Source organism: Talpa occidentalis, unplaced genomic scaffold (assembly GCF_014898055.3).
Source record: "Talpa occidentalis isolate TD23 unplaced genomic scaffold, MPIMG_talOcc4v2.1 talOcc4.10, whole genome shotgun sequence".
NCBI lineage: Eukaryota > Metazoa > Chordata > Mammalia > Eulipotyphla > Talpidae > Talpa > Talpa occidentalis.
The window spans coordinates 93726336-93747049 of NW_023600993.1; the positions used below are offsets into that span (position 1 = coordinate 93726336).

General features: G+C 39.5%; 1 protein-coding gene across 4 annotated transcripts in view; it reads right to left on the reverse strand.

The window, feature by feature from the left end:
* The window catches only part of CHD6 (chromodomain helicase DNA binding protein 6), a 189447-nt gene that overhangs the window by 145178 nt on the left and 23555 nt on the right, over positions 1-20714 (reverse strand). The window contains exons 2-3 of one of the 4 annotated variants that reach the window (XM_054697662.1): positions 17691-17807; positions 13680-13785 (exon numbers count right to left, since the gene is read on the reverse strand). The exons of 1 other annotated variant lie outside the window; for it this stretch is intronic. The gene's annotated coding sequence lies outside the window, so the exon portion shown is untranslated. The remainder of the gene's footprint in view (positions 1-13679; positions 13786-17690; positions 17808-20714) is intronic. 2 more of the 4 variants (XM_054697669.1, XM_037498908.2) reach the window with 2 other exon arrangements.

Genomic DNA, 20714 nt, shown 5'->3' on the forward strand with positions numbered 1-20714 from the left:
TGACACCGGACGCGCAGGGAGTGTGTCCCACATCACCATTTTAGAACAGGGACATTTCTTCAGTAAAGACTACCTGCAGAAGGCTTCCTCAGGAGCCAGAAGTGAGCGGGGGAAGTTCGCCCACGCCAGACCCCCTCTGGCCTGCAGTCCAAGCCCAGAGGGGAGCAGGAACCCACCGCTGGGGCAGACCAGGCGCACAGGGGAGTGTGTCCCCACATCGGCATTTTAGAACAGGGACCTTTCTCCATTAAAGGCTGCTTGAAACTGACAGATGACTCCTGGAAGAACCAGAGGGGAACAGAGAAGCCCACCCAAGATGCCGGCCAGTCCCAACAACACAGTGTCCCAACGCATACGGCAAATTAGAAAACAGACAGTAGGGAGGAGAAGAACCACACGCAACCTAGCAACTCTCCAGAGAAAAAGCACACCACAAAAAGAAAGCCAGCCCCCAGATTGCAAAGACAATAACTTGGAAGAATTTCTGAGCCTTCCAGAAAGAGAATTTAAAATTGCCGTGATTAAAAAACTGACAGAAGTCATAAAGGAAAACAATGATAAGGGAAAAATAATCAACGATCAGAAGAATGCAATTGAGTCCCTAGAGAGGGAAAACAATGGTCAGAAGAAAGAAATTGAGTCCCTAAAGAGGGAAGTAAAAGAAATGCAGGAGATCAAAGAATTAATGGAAGAACTAAAGAATTCTGGGAAAAGCAATGAAAGCAGAATAGATGAAATGGAAGAACGAATAAGTAATCTTGAAGACACAGAAATAAAAAGAACCAAAACAGAAAAGGAAAGAGAAGTACGAAGGAAAAAGAACGAAGAAAGACTTCGGGAACTATCTGACTCCATGAGGAAAGGAAATATAAGAGTTATAGGAATACCAGAAGGAGAGGAGAGAGATGTAGGAACAGAGAAAATATTCAAAGAGATAATTGAAGAGAACTTCCCAAATGTGAAGAAGGAGCTGAAAATTGATATACAAGAAGCAAGAAGAACACCAAACTTCCACGACGAAAGGAAAAATACAGCAAGACACATAATAGTAAAGCTCCCAAGAATCCAGGACAAGGAAAAAATAATGAAGCTGGCAAGAGGGAAGAAACAGATAACATTCAAAGGAAAACCAATCAGGCTGACATCAGACTTCTCCGAAGAAACACTACGGGCAAGGAGAGAGTGGAGGGACATAGTCAACAGACTCCAAGAAAACAGATGCCAACCAAGAATACTCTATCCCGCAAAGCTCTCCTTCCTCTTTGAAGAAAGAATATGGACCTTCCCAGACAAACAGAAACTCCGGAATTTCATTGCAACTAAACCCCCACTCCAAAAAATACTACAAGGAGTCCTAAAGCCAGAACCTCAGAGGGACGAATAACAATGAAAGAAGGCCAAAAAAAAAAAAAAAAAAGTTATTAAAAGAATAAATAAATAAAATCAAAGGAAAGACAAACACAATGGCAAATACAGATGTTAACATATCAATATTAACTCTAAATGTAAATGGACTAAACTCTTCAATAAAAAGACACAGAGTGGCAGCCTGGATTAAGAAACAAAACCCAACCTTTTGGGGCCTCCCTGGTGGCGCAGCGGTTGAGCGCTGGGTTGCGAAGCTGCCCGTGGCCTCTGCGACGCCGGTTCGATCCCCGGCTGCTCCCCGGCCACCAGAGGAGGGTCCCACATGGCGCGCAGACCTCTCCTGCCGCCCGCTGCTCCCCTCAGCAGTGTACTTCAGTCCTTCTGCCTGCTCTGCTCCCCGCTCTGGCTCTGGTGAATTCTCTCACCCTCCCACGCTTCTGACTGTACCCAGTGCATGTATAAACAAAACAAACAAACAAACAAATAAATAAAAACATGCCTCTATAAAAAAAAAAAAAAAAAAAAAAAACCCAACATTTTGCTGTCTCCAGGAAACACATTTAGCTACAAAAGATAAAAATAGGCTCAAAGTTAAAGGATGGAAAACAATCCTACAAGCAAATGGACCAAAAAAGAAAGCAGGAACAGCTATACTTATATCAGATAAAACAGATTTCAAACTCAAAAAGATAAAAAGAGACCCCAATGGTCACTACATTATGATCAAGGGGACAATACTTCAAGAAGAAATAACACTCATTAACATATACTCACCAAACGAAGGAGCACCAAAATATATCAGACAACTGTTGTCCTCTCTGAAAACAGACATCAGAGAAAACACATACGTAGTGGGAGACTTCAACACACCACTATCAACAATGGATAGATCAACAAGACAAAAAATAAGTAAAGAAACCAAAGCTCTAAATAAGGACCTAGAGCAATTGGGCTTAACAGACATCTATAGAACACTAAACCCCAAAAAAACGGAGTACACATTTTTCTCAAGCGCACACGGATCATTCTCCAGGATCGATCACATACTGGGGCACAAGACAAACATCAACAGATACACCAAGATTGAAATCATATCAACCATCTTTTCTGACCATGAAGGCGTCAAACTAGAAATAAACCATAAAAAGAAGGCAAGGAACTTTCCTACCTCATGGAGATTAAAAAACACACTACTGGAAGACCATTGGACTAATGAGGAGATCAAAGAAGAAATTAAAAAATTTTTTGAATTGAACGACAAGGAGGACACCAATATCCTAAATGTATGGGATGCAGCAAAAGCAGTAATAAGAGGAAAATATATAGCAATAGAAGCTCACATCAAGAAACAAGAAAGAACGCAAAGAAACAACCTCATCTCGAAGCTCAAAGATCTAGAAAAAGAACAACAAAAAAACCCCAAAACCAGTAGAAGAAAAGAAATAATAAAAACCAAAGCAGAAATAAATGAAATTGAAACTAAAAAAACAATCCAAAAGATCAATGAAACCAAGAGCTGGTTTTTTGAAAAAATCAATAAAATAGACAAACCCCTAGCCAGGCTCACAAAGGAAAAAAGGGAGAAAGCACAAATAAACAGGATCATCAATGAAAGAGGAGAAATCACAACGGACACAGCAGAAATCAAAAGAATAATCAGTAACTACTATGAACAGTTATATGGAAACAAGTTTAACAATCTAGAGGAGATGGACAAATTCCTACAACTCTACAATCACCCAAAGCTAGATAAAGAAGAAATAGAACACCTAAACAGACCAATTACAATTAGCGAAATTGAAATGGTAATCAAAAACCTCCCCAAAAACAAAAGCCCAGGACCTGATGGATTTACAAATGAATTCTACCAAACATTCAGAGACGAATTAGTGCCTATCCTTCACAAACTCTTCCAAAAAATTGAGAAGGAAGGGACAATACCAAACACATTCTATGAAGCCAACATTACACTAATACCAAAACCGAACAAGGACAACACAAAAAAGGAAAACTACAGGCCAATCTCCCTAATGAACACTGATGCAAAAATCCTCAATAAAATTTTAGCTATCAGAATCCAACAATGTATCCATAAGATAATTCACCACGACCAAGTTGGATTCATTCCAGGGGCACAAGGATGGTTTAACATCCGAAAATCAATCAACGTTATCCAACACATCAACAAAAAGAAATATAAAAACCATATGATAATATCAATAGATGCTGAGAAAGCTTTCGACAAAGTGCAACACCCATTCATGATAAAAGCCCTTGAAATTCTGGGGATACAAGGAACATACCTCAACATCATAAAGGCCATCTATGACAAGCCAACAGCCAGTATCATTCTCAATGGTGAAAAGCTGAAAGCAATTCCATTAAGATCTGGAACAAGACAAGGATGTCCACTCTCACCATTGCTTTTCAATATAATACTGGAAGTCCTAGCCAGGGCAATAAGACAAGAGAAAGACATCCAAGGAATCCAAATAGGAAAAGAAGAAGTCAAACTATCACTATTTGCAGACGATATGATATTATACATAGAGAACCCCAAAAACTCCACAGAAAAGCTAATTCAACTCATCAATCAGTTCAGTAAAGTGGCAGGATACAAAATCAACACGCAAAAGTCAGTAGCCTTCCTATACACAAACAATAAATCTGAAGAAGAAGAAATCAAAAAGACCATCCTTTTGTTATTGAAACAAAAAAAATCAAATATTTGGGAATAAATCTAACAAAAGAGGTAAAGGACCTATACAAAGAAAACTATAAAACACTGTTAAAAGAAATAGAAGAAGACACAAAGAAATGGAGAGACGTCCCCTGCTCATGGATTGGAAGAATAAACATTATTAAAATGGCCATCCTACCAAAAGCAATATACAGATTCAATGCTATTCCAATCAAAATTTCAATGTCATTCTTCAAAGAAATAGAACAATTATTGATGAAATTCATATGGAATCACCAAAAACCCCGAATAGCCAAAGCTCTCCTGAAAAAAAAAAGAAGGGAATGGAGGCATCAGACTCCCAGACTTCAACTATACTACAAAGCCATAATCATCAAAACTGCATGGTATTGGAACAAGAACAGACATACAGACCAATGGAATCGAATAGAAAATCCAGAAATAAACCCACAGATTTATGGTCAACTAATCTTTGACAAAGGAGCAAAGAATATGCATTGGAGCAAAGAAAGTTTGTTCAATAAATGGTGCTGGGAAAACTGGGCCGCTACATGCAAAAGAATGAAGCTTGACCACCACCTCACACCATACACAAAAATCAACTCAAAATGGATTAAAGAACTAGACATAAGACCTGAAACCATGAAATATATAGAAGGAAATATAGGCGAAACACTACGTGATTTGCACATCAAAGACATCTTTACAGACACATCACCAAAGCAGTGATAGTGAAGGCAAAGATAAACAGCTGGGACTACATCAAATTAAAGAGCTTTTGCACAGCAAAAGAGACAATAACAAAAACAAAGAGAAACCCCACCAACTGGGAGAACATTTTTGCACCCAACACTAATGATAAAGGACTGATCACAAAAATCTGCAAAGAGCTGATGAGACTCAACAACAACAAAGAAAATAATCCAGTCAAAAAATGGGCAGAAGAGCTTAAAAGAAACTTCTCTGAAGAGGAAATGCAAATGGCCAACAGGCATATGAAAAAATGTTCAACATCACTTGTCATCAGGGAAATGCAAATCAAAACTACCATGAGATACCATCTTACACCAGTGAGAATGGCACATATTAAAAAAACTAGCAACAACAAATGTTGGCGAGGATGTGGAGAAAAAGGAACTCTTCTGCACTGTTGGTGGGAGTGCAAACTGGTCCAACCACTGTGGAAAGCTGTATGGAGATTTCTGGACCTACTAAACATAGAGCTTCCATATGATCCAGCAATTCCACTCCTAGGTATTTACCCAAAGGACACAGAAACATCAATTCCAAAGAACACCTGCACCCCTATGTTTATAGCAGCACTGTTTACAATAGCTAAGCTTTGGAAACAACCCAAATGCCCAAAAATAGATGACTGGATCAAGAAGATGTGGTACATATATACCATGGAATATTACTCAGCATTCAAAAAAGATAAACACATGCAATTTGCAGCAACATGGATGGCGCTGGAAGGGATCATGCTCAGCGAAATAAGCCAAAAAGAAAAAGAAAATACCGGATGGTCTCACTCATAGCAGGAATCTAGAAAACTTAAATAAGGGACCAGGAAAATGAATAACTATAAGAAAGTGAAAATCAAAATCAACAAAAAACTATGAACCAGAGACACTTTTAGGGGGGCGGGGGTGGGAGGGGAGGGATTGGGGTCAGAATGGGGGGGCTGCAATTGTATGGGAATATAACAATAAAATTTATTAAAAAAAAAAAATAAAAAATAAAAAAAAGAACTGAAAGGGAAAAAAAAGCTAAAATACCCAAAAAAAAAATAAAATAAATAAATATAATTAAAAGCATGAAAAAAAAATAAATAAATAAAATAAAAAATGTGACTGACTATAAAAATCATCAAGCCTCCAAATCTAACTACCTGTTTTGCAAATATGAAAAAGAGTAACATGTTATACAACAAAGAATAAAATCAGCAAAATTCATTATGTGGGGGAGGGGAAAGATCCTGTTTCTTCAATAAGTAATGGCATAACCAAAAAAATAAAAAGTTTGGGCCTCCCCGGTGGCACAGCGGTTGAGTGCTGGGTTGCGAAGCTGCCCGCGGTCTCTGCAGCGCCAGTTCAATCCCCGGCTGCTCCGCGGCCACAGGAGGAGGGTCCCACATGGTGCGCAGACCTCTCCTGCCACCCGCTGCTCCCCTCAGCAGTGTACTTCGGTCCTTCTGTCTGCTCTGCTCCCCGCTCTGGCTCTGGTGAATTCGTTCACCTTCCAGTGCTTCTGACTGTACCCAGTGCTGGCATGAATAATAAATAATTAAAATTTAAAAAAAAAAAAAAAGAAATTATTAAAAAAAAAAAAAAAATTAAAAAGTTTTAAAAAGATTAAAAATTTTAATCTTTTAAAGATTAAGAGATTAATGAGATGTACTGATCAAATGCATTAAATGGAATTTATGTAAACCTGACTGAATTAACTATATAGAGACATTTCTGAGAAAAATCAAGGGAAAACATTCAGTGTATGGTACTAGGTCATATGCTTTTCTATAAAATCCATATCCAAAAAATATGTACACTAAAGCATTTTAGGTGAAACGATAGGTTGGGATTTTCTTTAAAATATTCTACGTTAAAAAGAAAAAGAAAGGGGAAAGGTAAAACAAGAATGGCATGAAGATTCACTGTATTTATGTCCTCACTTTTGTGTATGTTTGAAATTTTACACAAAAAAAAAAAAAAATGTTTTTAAGGTTAAGGGAAAGAAGACAAAGTAATTCATAACCATTTCTAAATTTGGCTAGTATCCATGACACATGAAAAATTGCAGAAACACTATGTATTTAAAACAAACACAAAAAAGCTGACACTTGTGGCATCTAAAGACTCTCTTGTTAGCAGCCACCACATTCCTACAGAGGTATGCTTTACATTGGGCAACATCCTCATACCAAGATGTAAACAAGATGTCTTGTTTACATGCACTTGTGACTCTGTATGAACTCTGAACACTAAACTCTTCCAGTCTCTTTATCATGAGAAAAGTTATTCAAGAAAATTAATGACCAAAACATATTTGTATTTTCAATGGGACGTATGGATTCCTATGTCTTTAGCAGTTTGCCTCTTTATGCTTTTCAGTTTCCTCAACATTCATATAAATAGTTTTATACAAGTTGAAGAAATAATGCTTATTACAATAAAATCACTGATTAAAAAACTTATTTAGATTTCCCTTCTTCCAATTCCTTATTCATTTATACGGCTCCTAATAAAAAGTTCATGCTAGGCTATTATCAGTTCAAATTTTATATCAGAGAAATTAAAGCCTTCACTGATTATATCACAAATCTGTGCATCAAATATAATCACCTATTTCCTTCCAAAGCTTAAAAATATAATTATTATCCTTTGTCCCACACAAAATTATTTGTCCCACACAAAACAGTTTACTACATTTGTAGAAGGGGGTACATACAGTTCACTAGAATAATTCTCTTTGATCAGTAACTGTGTTTTATACCCACGCTTATTAGATAAGGAAAACAGTGAATTCAAAATATTGGTACCTTGTGAACCTTAACAATATTCCCAACAGCTGTCTGCCAAATATTTCTAATAATTCTCACCAGGCTACTGTCACCTTTCTGTGATTCACTCTGGGCATTAAATATCTACTGAACATGATTTGCTCAATAACTGTGGTAAAGCTATAAAAACAAACTATAACTATAAAAACAAACTCCAAAAACGAACAATAAATGTAATGTTAAGGATGAATACAGTTTTAACAAATAATTGAAAATAAGTTATAAGATAAGTACCTCTGGTCCTAAGGAAAGTTAATCTGAGAAATCTATTCCTGTATTGATCTTATTCCTCTGGGAATAGGACACATTAGTACTAGGGGATGAGAGATGGTACATTACATTATTATTAGCAAGATAGGTATTAATTAGCTCTGCTCCCTTTCTGCTGTTAATATTCTGAGCAAAGGTTATTTCTTTAATTAAAACAGAAGTAGTTATATTCATCCACAGTGAGATCAGTGGATTTGGATATTAGAAATCCTCCTACTAAAAGAACTTAACTTCTAAGAACTAAAAATTGGATTTGCCTTTCTAGCATTCACTGCCAGTAAGAAACTGGAATGCAGCAACTAACATTTAATACATTATGTTTCTTAATCATTTTGTTACTCATGAGATAGGTGCTATTATTAGTTCCACTGTCTAGATAAAGAAACCAAAGCACAGGGATGTCAAGTAATTTGCCTATAAATGTAGAACTAGTAATGGAGTAGTATCACCCTTATCACTACTCAAAGTTTTTAAGAGGTAAACAGAAAAAGTAAAGTCATTAGCAAGTTACTCCAAAATCTAGTAGTAGCATCATTAAAAATCTTGCAAAATGTTTGTTGAACATCTACTGTGTGCTCAATATTGTTTGAGTTACTAAAGGACAGTGAAGAATCAGAGGACAGGTATTCCCTCCCAAAACCTTACTGTCAAGATAGGAAACAAAATGTACATATAAAACTAGTGGAGAAAATGTGTGCCTTCCCTGTATACGCGCTATCTCTTCATAAATCATTGATGACCAGCCCTTACTTCTTCCCCCAGTATATTTTTTAGATACATCACAGTTCACTGTAGAAATATAATCTTTCCACGAACTGGTGGCAGGGGATGGTAACAGAGTGGAGTCTAGCTAAGGAATGAAAACCATTCATTATTCTAAATTCAATACTAATTAAATAAATATATAATATGTATTATATATAAAGTAGTTAAGAGACCCTAGAGATCCAAATATGAATGATACTCTATCTGCTTAGTTTTGAGCACAGTCTAGTAAGAAAACATAATCCTACTGAAAATGTCACTTGGTGTGAGAGAGAACAGAATTAAAGAAGAATTTCAGAGACAATGGGAGCAGATATAAAGAAGGAAGCAAATACAAGCTGAAATCTCTGATAAGGTAACGCCTACGGATGTCATAAAAAGAAAAAGAAATGTGACATTTTAGAACTGAAAATAGCTAAATTATGCTCCTACTTCTGTAACAGGTCCTGAATCTCCTACATGCACAAATGCATTAACTTCCCTTCCACAAAAATCTATCCCAATGCAATAGTTGTCAACATAAATACTTAATGTCCATCTCAGTCACTACTGTCCTATAATAATGTCCAGCAGTCAATCAAACATTGTAAGATATACCCAAAAAGTAAGGAAGGCAAGGATGAAGGGAAGACAAAACAATCAAGAACCAAAGAGATACATAACCCAGATGCTGGCACTTCAGGTTAGTAATTTTTTAAAGATTTTTATTTATTTATGCATACAAGAGCTGGGATACAGGCCAGAGATGTGGGGGGTGAGAGGATCCACCAGAGACAGAGTGGGGAACAGAACAGGCAGACAGACTGAAATACACTGCTGAGGGGAGCAGTGGGAGAGACAGGAGAAGTCTACTCCGCCATGTGGGTTTCTCTCTGGCTGGCTGGGGATCGAACTCGTGCTGCAGAGGCTGCGGATTGCTTCATAGTGCGGTGCTTAACCCCTGGCACCACCAGGGAGGCCCCAGGCAAGGAATTTAAAAATAAAAATAATTAACATGTAAAATATAATTTAGTAGATTACGTGCAAAACAAATGGTAAATTTCAACAAAAAAAGATAAAATATGTAAGAAAGAGCCTTTGAGAAGCTCACCAGAACACTCAACGTAATCAAGATAGGACTTAATAAAGTTGAAGATAGATCATCAAAAATCACCCAAACTGAAACCCAAAGAGAAACTGTTGGAGGAGGAGGGAGAGGGGATGACAGAAAGAAAATAGAAGAACTGTGGGATCAAATGATCAAATGATAACTTGTAAATGTAACTGAAGTCCCAGACTGGGAAAGAAGGGAACAAGATAGAAACAATATTTGCAGGAAAAATGGCTGAGATTTTTCCAAAAATAAAGTCATCAAACCACAGATTCAAGAAGCTCAGAGAACCCTATATAAAAATATATACAACCAAGTAAACAAATACATTAATACAATAAAGAACACACAGCTGGAAACTTTACAGCTAAACTGCTAACAAAGTTAAGGACAAAATCTAAAATACAACCAAAGAAAGATACTACCTTGTAAGGGGAATAAATTGAAATTTCAGCAAACTTATCAGAATTCATACACTTCAGAAGATAACTTAACATATTTTAGGTACCAAAGGGAAAAAAAGACTTCACAACCCAGAATTGTAGAGTCAGCAAAAATATCTCTCAAAAATGAAGAGAAAATAATGGCTTTTCAAACAAAAAGCTGAGGTAATTCAGTGTCAACATACCCGCACTACAAGAAATGGTAAGGCAAGTATAATGTATGATACAGACAAAAGTAAGAATCTATACCAAAAAAGTGAATGGCTCCAGAAATGATAAAAATTGAAGTAAATACAAAAGACTTTCCCCCATATTTTTATTTATTTTTTTTTAATAGAGGCATGCTTTTATTTTATTTATTTGTTTGTTTGTTTGTTTTGTTTATACATGCACTGGGTACAGTCAGAAGCACGGGAGGGTGAGAGAATTCACCAGAGCCAGAGCGGGGAGCAGAGCAGGCAGAAGGACCGAAGTACACTGCTGAGGGGAGCAGCGGGCGGCAGGAGAGGTCTGCGCACCATGTGGGACCCTCCTTTGGTGGCCGGGGAGCAGCCGGGGATCGAACCGGCGCCGCAGAGGCCGCGGGCAGCTTCGCAACCCAGCGCTCAACCGCTGCGCCACCGGGGAGGCCCCTCCCCCATATTTTTAATCACCCTAAAAGATAACTGTCTAAAGTAAACAGCAACACTGAATTGTGGAGTTTATAATATATGTAAAAGTAAAATATATGACAATATCAAACAAGATGGAAGGAAAAAAACTAAGTATACTGTGTTGTTTGGACCTGTATGTGAAATGTAAAGTAATATGGTATGTGAAGGTAGCCTGCGATGTATATTTTAAGTGCTAAGGCTAAAATACTGAATGATTTTAAAGAGGTATAACTAACATACCAATAGAGGAGATAAAATTAAAACCCTCAACCTAAAAGGAGAAATAAAAAGAGGAGGAAACATCAGATAGGACAGACAGAAAACAACCAGCAAAATGTTAGCTTTAAATATAATCATCAGGGCCTCCCTGGTGGCGCAAGGGGTTGAGCGCCGCACTATGAAGCAATCCGCAGTCTCTGCATCATGAGTTCGATCTCCGGCTGGCCAGGGAGAAACCTACATGGCGAGGCAGACCTCTCCTGTCTCTCCTGCTGCTCCCCTCAGCAGTGTATTTTGGTCGGTCTGTCTGTTCTGTTCCCCGCTCTGTCTCTGGTGGATCCTCTCACCAAATCTCTGGCCTGTGCCCTAGCTCTTATATGCATAAATAAATAAATCTTAAAAAAAAAAATAAATCTAATAATCAATAATTACACGAAATGTAAATGGTCAACAATCCCGATTAAAAGGCAGATTATCACAAGTCCCAGTTAACATAATTTTTATATGAAATCCACTTTATAAACAGGTTAAAAGTAAAATGAAAAAGCTATACCATATAACTATTAAAAAAGACTACACCAATATCAGATAAAATATACTACATTAGAAGGACTATTAAAACACATAAAGCCATTCACATAATGAAAAAGGTTAATTCATCAATAAGATGTAATATTTAATATGTATGCACCTGACAACAGTGCTTCAAAGCACAAGAAGCAAATACTGGCAGAACTGATTGAAGATATAGATTTATAATTACAATTGGAGACAACACTCCTCTTTCAGTAATCCATTAAACAAGACCAAAATCCTGTAGGCTATAGAAGATATGAATAACACCATAAACCAACTTGACCTAATTAATATTTACAGAACATACCACCCAACAGACCTTTTCTACCGCATCCGCTGCTCCCCTCAGCAGTGCATTTCGTCGGTCTGCCTGTTCTGTTCCCCACTCTGGCTCTGGTGAATTCTCTCACCCTCCCGCGCTTCTGACTGTACCCAGTGCTTGTATAAAAAAATCTTTGAGAAAAAAAAAAAAAAAACTGAAATTATACCAAAGTCTATTCTCTGACTATAAAGGAATTAAATTTAAAATCATTAACAGAAAAAAACCTGGTAACTCCACAAAATTTGGAAATAAAACACACTTCTAAATAACCCATGGATTAAAAAATAAATAAAAGGGGATATTAGTAAATACTTTGAATTGAATGAACATCAAAATGTAACATGAAATATATAGTATGCAGCTTTAGCAGTGCGCAAAACTTACAGCATTAAAAGCTTACATTAGAAATAAAGATAGACCTCAGATCAATTAAGTATCCACTTAAACTAAAAAGGGAGACCAAATCATACTCAAAGTAAGTAGAAGGAAGGAAAATCATAAAGAACAAAAATCAATGAAATTGAGACAAAAATAATAGAGAAAAATTAATGAAACCAAAAGCCTATTCTTTGGGAAGACAGGTAAAATTGATAAGCCTCTAGAAAGAGTGATCAAGAAAAAACAGAAATGACCCATATCAGCACTCAACAAAGAGACATCACTAGCATACCACATTAAAATAAGAGGATAATTTAATCTTGCCTGTAAACTTGGAAAACCTGGGCAAACTGAATAAATTTCTCCAAAGACACATATATCTAAGATCACAAAAGAAGAAACAGAGAACTTGAACAGTCCTTCACCATTAATCATGGTGAAAAATACAGTTAAAAACTTTCCAACAAAGCAAACTACAAATTCAGACAGCTTTAATGGCAAATTTTACCAAACAGACTTTTACATATACTTATGCAGAAAACATTTCACAAGACCAGCATTACCCTGACACAAAGTCTAGTAACAGCAATATAAGAAACCACAAGTCACATTGCCGTCAGTGACAACCTCCCCAGCTGCTTCTTGCAAAGGATCGCCTGCATCCCTCTCCAGAAGAGAAGAGGAAGCACAAAAAGTGCCTGGTGCAGAGCCCCAATTCCTATTTCATGGATGTGAATGCTCAGGATGTTATAAAATCACCACAGTCGTTAGCTGTGCACAAACTGTAGTACTATGTGTTAGGGGCTCGCTCCACTGTCCTCTGCCAGGCTATAGGAGGAAAAAGCAAGACTTCCAGAAGGATGCTCCTTCAGACAGAAGCAGCACTTAAAAATACCCTGAATCAAGAAACTATCCCAATAAACACATCTGGATTAAAAAGATCAAAACCAAACAGCAAGGGGCCTCCCTGGTGGTTTCCCACAGCCTCTACAGCACTAGTTGGATTCCCCAGCTGACCAGGGAGCTACCCACATGGTGCACGCTGCTCCCCTCACCCCCACTGCTCCCCTCAGCAGTGTATTTCAGTCAGTCTGCCTGTTCTGTTTCCCACTCTGTCTCTGGTGAATGCTCTCACACCCCCTCCACAACTTTGGCCTGTACCCCAGCTCTTGTATGCATAAATAAATAAATCTATTTTAAAAAAAAATCAGGGGCCTCCCCGGTGGCGCAGCGGTTGGGCGCTGGGTTGCGAGGCTGCCCGCAGCCTCTGCAGCACCGGTTCGATCCCCGGCTGCTCCCCGGCCACCGGAGAAGGGTCCCACGTGGCGCGCAGACCTCTCCTGCCACCTGCTGCTCCCCTCAGCAGTGTACTTCGGTCCTTCTGCCTGCTCTGCTCCCCGCTCTGGCTCTGGTGAATTCTCTCGCTCTCCCGCGCTTCTGACTGTACCCAGTGCATGTATAAACAAAAAACAAAACAAAACAAACAAATAAATAAATAAATAACATGCCTTAAAAAAAAAAAAAATCAAGAACAAAATCTATAACAAAATACTAGTAAACTGAATCCAGCAACATATAAAAAGGATAATATACTACAACCAAGTGGGATTTTTTCTGGGTATATAAAAGGAATTCAACATGCAAAAACTACTTAATGGGGCCTCCCTGGTGGCACAAGGGGTTAAGATGCAACCTATGAAGATATCGTAGCACGAGTTCAATTCCCGCCAGGGAGCAACCCACATGGCACAGCAGACCTCTCCTGTCTTACCTGCTGGTCTCCTCAGCAGTGTATTTCGGTCAGTCTGCCTGTGCTGTTCCCCACTCCGTCTCTGGTGAATCCTCTCACCCCCCCAACACCTCTGGCCTGTACCCCAGTTCTTGTATGAATAAATAAATCTTTTTTAAAAATCAGTTTATGTATCAATACTACAGAAAAAAACCACAATCTCTACAGATTACAAAATGTATCTGACAAAATCCAACATCTATCTAAGCAAAACATAAACACTCTCAGCAAACTAGGAATAAAAAGAAACTTCCTCCACCTGATAAAAAGCATTGACAAAAACACTACAGATAATGAGACTATATTATGTTCCCTTAAACTAATGAACAAAGATACCTAATCTTATCATATCTACTAAACATGATACTGGGATCCTAGCCAGTTCAATAAGACAAGAAAAATAAACAGCAGGCATACAGATTAAGCCAGAAGAAATAAAATTATCTTTATTTGCTCTTGATATAGTATCAATGTAGAAAATCCCAAAGAATCTACAAAAAATTAAATTGTTATCATAGGATATAGTATCCATATTCAAAAGTCAATTATAGTTCTATAAACAAGAAACTTTAAAAAAAAATGAACCATTTATAATAGCACCCAGAACATGAAATATTTGAGAAGTCTAAATTAAGTACAAACTTAGTCTACGTCCAGTATTAATGGGGATGTTCTGAGTAATGAGTTGTTGTGCAATTACATAATTTTGTGCCAACAGCATAGTGTATACTTTTACAAACCTACACTGACACAAGTTACTATACACCTAGGCTACACAGAGGGATTGCCATGCATACATGGTGCCTCTCTGACAGAAATGTTACATGGCTGTAGGGTAAATGGTTTTCAGGCTTTTCTGCCCTCCCACCATTAGGATTGTGTGCCTGATGGTGAGCACCTGCATTTGTTAAATTGTTATAAGTCGTGTTGTTTACTTCTGTGGGCAATGACTGCAGTATTGAGATATTCCCCAAGAGGAGCAAAGGCAGGAGAGAGAAGAGGAGAACGAAAGCCAGAGAACCCAGAGTGAAGACTTGCCAGGGGCTGGGAGGCCTGCTGGCCTCCTGGCGCCCACCCCCAGTACCCCTGGCTGCTCTGTACCCAGTTGTTGCACTACATATAAAAGCTCAATAAAAGCCTGAGAAAGCCACGGAGGGCTGCAGGACTCTCCTTTACCTGGTCTGCTCGGATCATAAAGAACCAGCCTTGTGACCATCCTGTCCCTACAGCAGCACATGACTAGCCTTTCTTTAAATAAAGATTTATTTATTTATACAAGAACTGGGGTACAGGTCAGAGGCGCGGGAGGGTGAGAGGATTCACCAGAGACAACGGGGAGCAGAACTGGCAGGCGGACCAAAGACACTGCTGAGGGGAGCAGAGGCAAGACAGGAGAGGTCCCCTGCACCATATGGATTTCTCTCTAGCCGGCCAGGAATTGAACCTGCTCTGCAGAGGCTGCGGACAGCTTCACAGTGGGGCGCTCAACCCGCTGCGCCACTGGAAAGGCCCTAGAAACCAGATTTAACTTGACTGGTCTCTTACCCTACACAGGAAAGCTATGGCTCAAACAAAAAGCCTAAAATGTCAAACTTCTCTTGAGTTCCTGGACAGTGCCGGGCAAGTCAGTTTTCCTTGTAAAGTCTTTTTTCTCACATTTTACAATGAAAGAGGTTCATCCTGAGAGATCGTGCTATAACACTGGTATCATGGAACTGGGGAAGAAACACAGAATGCATCCCCAGAAAATTAAAAGCTTACAAAAGTCAAATTAAAAGCTTCCCCTCTAAGCTGCCCGCGGCCTCTGTGGCGCCGGTTCGATCCCCGGCTGCTCCCCGGCCACCGGAGGAGGGTCCCACATGGCGTGCAGACCTCTCCTGCCGCCCGCTGCTCCCCTCAGCAGTGTACTTCGGTCCTTCTGCCTGCTCTGCTCCCCGCTCTGGCTCTGGTGAATTCTCTCACCCTCCCGCGCTTCTGACTGTACCCAGTGCATGTATAAACAAAACAAAACAAACAAACCAGCAAACAAATAAATAAAGCATGCCTCTATAAAAAAAAAAAAAAAAAAAAAAAGCTTCCCCTCTAGTGAACTCATGAATGTGGAGGCCGACAAGCTTTAACACTCACTAAAATCCCCAAATGACATGCAACACCGTATAAAAGACCTGTCTTATCACTTAGCCTTCCACACAGTCACAGACTCTATTAATAAGGCAGTATTAGGTGCCCAGGTACTCAAGATGTCTCTCCTCCCATTACACCTCCAGAAACTTTTCATTTGACCACAGTGAGGTCCTAACCTAAGGACAGTCACTACCTAAACAGGTCAAGAACTGAGGACATATTTCTAGTGGGGAAAAAAAGAAATCTGCTGGACAAATCAATTTCCTTTCTAAATGGAACACAAATGCAAGTAGAAAGAAGAATGTATCAAGCAACAACAGAAGTAAAAGCTGAGAAGTCATGAAGTTGTGAGAGCCCTATGGGGCCTTGGACGTGGAAAAATTAAAAGGGAACATAATATATAGATAAGCAAAAGGTATTAAGTAGAGGAGAGAGCAACAGAGTAAGATGAGAAAGCCAATGGGTAGCAAGAGTAGGGTGAGGCAGACACACAGGGAGTCATGTAAAAGGCAGAGCCCGTTACTAAAATCCTAGAGCTGTCTTGGATCCAGCAGGATAGCTTTATTAGTCATCTATTACCACAATAAGGTTGTACAACAGACCACAAAAATATCAGTAGTGTACAGTAATAAGCATTTCATCCTCCCTCAGGCATCTGAGTTGGGTTGGCTCTGCTTTAAACTGCAGTTCTGCTCAGGTGGCTTATAGTCTCACATCCATAATGAAGAGGCTGCAGTTACTCAGGGTTTCTTATCAAGGTGATGACTAAGGCACAAGAGGACAAGCCCATCAGCACAAGCACACGGCTGACCTGTGCATGCATGTCCACTAATGTTCCACTGAGCCAAGGCAGGTTGTATGGCCAAGTCCAAAATCAAGGGGTAGGGGCATCATTCCCTTTTTAGCACAAGGTTATGACAAGACTATCAATATAAAATTCTACTCTAGGAAAGTGAAGAACTGGGGTCAATGAGTTATTTACACTACCCCATCCCACTTTATTGAACTAAGCTGGCTTAAATCTCTGCTTCTTACAACTAAAAGAGCCTATCAAAACCATGGAGATTAAGAAAATTCTCCAGAAACAGACACCTGTTATGCTGGGAGCTCCCACTCCCGAATGCAGTTACCTATGGGCTCCATCTCTCTCTTCTCCCCTTTAGATCACATACCACCTGAATTATGTGGTTGAAATATTTCTAAATAAAAGGGAGTAGGTGGGGGGGGGAAACGGGAACAGGCAACTCTTAAGACTTGAAACCTAAATAATGTTATGAAAGAATGTTACTTCAGTAAAAAAATTTTAAAACCACACACACAAAAACTCCCTCCCAAACGCAAAGCCAGGAAACATTATGCAGAAAATATGGCAGCAAGCATTCCAAGATTTTCACTTATGAAAGGTGCCAATAAAACACATAGACCAATCCTACCTAGGGAAATAAATTTCCAATCAGTTGGTTGTGGGGCCAATGTTCATATGTTCTTTATTTCCAAAGGTTCTGACATCATTTTCATCAAAAAACACTTTTCTGGAAAGTATTATGTACCTAGTTTGTGGAAAAAAGAAGAAAGTGATGAACCACACACACAAAAAGTTAACAGGATCAAATCTAAAGGTAGAATAGAACAAAATGGTAGAGACAGAATTAAAACAAAATAGGAAAATTTGTAAAGTTGAAATATTTAATTAGCTGGGGGTACAAGAGTACTGTCTATTGCCCTGAACAGAGTTTCTTTCAAAAAGTACAATTAAGACCATCCTGGCATGATGGAACTCATGGTCAACCATTCCACAACTAAGGAAACCAGCAACAAGACAAGGGAACTGCACCAGCATTAGAAGGGTTGCAACATGAAAAAACTTGGGCATGCTGTGACTTCCCAAGATCCCCTGTTTCACATTAAGTCAGGTCTAATATGGGTGGGTGTGAGCTAATACATCTCTTTCAACTCTGCATGGGTTCTCAATAAACAGCCTAGAAGCTTTCAAGTTCTAACTCCGGAAAAGAGTCCTGTAATAGGGAGTCTAGAGCACACAGGATTATTAAAAAAACATCATTACACTGAAAAACAAAAATGTCCAGTTCCCAGATAACTATCTATGCCAAGTTGCATCCGTACCACAAGATTCCAATGGAGATTAAAACCAAACTAATCTCTTCAAAATTCATAACAAGATTTCTCTTGGACGCCACTGAAACACTACCTTAATAAACGGCTATCCAAAAGGGCTTCTTCAGCGATCTCTTCTGCAGCGCATACACTGGACCCATATAGAGATTAGCATGGCCCATGCACAAGGACAATACAAACCTGCAAATTCCCGAAGCTGTTCTTTATTTTTGGTTGAGCACAAGGCACAGTGCATGACGTCACAGAGCCTCGCTGGGCCCGCCTCCCCCCTCCTCCGAGGTAGGAGACTGGACAGACCGCGCTCTGTCCTGCTTCCATGCGAGGTGCACCGCCCCGTGGCTGCCAGCAGCGTTGGTCTGGGCATTTGTGGAGGGACTGCTGCACGCAGTAGGGGGAAGGTTTCAAGAGCCAAGCTACATTTCATTCTTTTCTTTTCTTTTTTTTTTTTTTTTAAGATTTATTTATTTATTTACTTATACAAGCACTGGGTATAGTCAGAAGCGCGGGAGAGTGAAGAATTCACCAAAAACAGAGCGGGTTGCAGAACAGGCAGACTGACGAAGAAGTACACTGCTGAGGGGAGCAGCGGGCGGCAGGAGAGGTCTGTGTGCCATGTGGGACCCTGGCCGGCAGCCGGGGATTCAACCCACGCTGCAGAGGCTGCGGGCAGCTTTGCAACCCAGCGCTCAACCGCTGAGCCACCGGGGAGGCCCCATTTCATTCTTATTTCAGTTCACCCACCTGTAAGCCGTGGCCTCTCCAGCAGCAGGCAGCTTTTACTTCATTAAAAAAAAAAAATGAATGAATGAATGAATGAATGAGTGAGTGAATGAATGAATGAAAGCACTTCTTTCAAAGAGATTTCCTTAAAATAAAAAAAAAATAAATTCACAATAAAATCCTTCTACAGAAAACAATTTCCTCCCCCACCAAGAAAGAGGAGGGTTGAGGAGATGAGGAGAATGCCAGGTTGTCTATAAACGCCAGTTCAATAAAGAAAAGAGTTAAAAGAAAAGAGGGATAAAGTTTGTTCAGCACTGGAACAGATGAAGAATTGTGAAATTATCTTCCTTGTGATGTTTACCTGGCCTTTATAGTTTAGATTTCTTTCCTTTTTCAATCTTTACTAATTGATGAAATATTAGTCTTGACATGCAGTACTGACATGCTACCCAAGGCTCACAGGTTTATGTGTACACAGACGAGTCTCTGTGAACACAGATCCAGAGCTTTATGATCAAGTCCTGCACTCACAGACACACCAAACTTTGTGACACTGCTGCCCCCCTTGTCTTGGCCCTGTTCTGGCCCCTGCTTTTTCTAGGATGACAATCTTCACACACCCCAACTCTATCATGGCAGGTTCTAAAACATGGGTGTTATGAACTGATTTGTGTCTCCCCGAACCCTGAATATTTTCATGTTTAAGCCCTATTCCCCCCCCACCCCCCACCCCCAGCCAGTACTTCAGAATCTGAGTGTATTTGGAGGAAAAGCCTTTAAAGTGGTAGTTAGGTTAAAACGGGGTTACTGGAGTGGGCCCTCATCCATATGGTTTATGTCCTTTTAAAAAGCCATTGGGGGCCTCCCCTGGTGGCGCAGGCAGTTGAATGTGGCACTGTGAAGCTGTCCGTAGCCTCTGCAGCGCCGGTTCAATCCTGGCCGGCCAGCGAGGGTCCCACATGGCACGCAGACCTCTCCTGTCTCGCCTGCTGCTCCCCTCAGCAGTGTATTACATCAGTCTGCCTGTTCTGTTCCCCACTCTGTCTCTGGTGAATCCTCTCGCCCTCCTGCGCATCTGGCCTGTACCCCAGCTCTTGTATAAATAAATAAATCTTTAAAAAAATAAATAAAAAGCCATTAGGACACTGACACCAGTGAAAAGACTAGATGAGGACACAGTGAAACGAGCACTCAAGGACAGAAGCTGCAGAAGAACCCAAACCTGCCACCTTGATCTTGGATTTCTGACTTCCAGGATTATGAGAAATTTCCGATTAAGTCACCAAGTCTGTATTAGCACCGAAACTAACACAATGGGGAACACATTTTGCTAAAAATCCCAAAACTGAGGAGAGACAGAAATCTAAATCCACCCACAGGGAAATTGTTTTATGACTTAATGGGATATCTTTCAATTAATGAAAAAAACACATTTGTAAAAAGCATCTCTATAGTTTGAGCTAACCTCATAAAAGTCATCCACAATACCAACAGTAAAGCACTACTGGAAGCTTTTTCCTTAACTAATGCAAGCACCAAACTTCACGTCACTCCTTGATTTTTCTATAATAACACTTAACCACAGTCATCAACCAGGG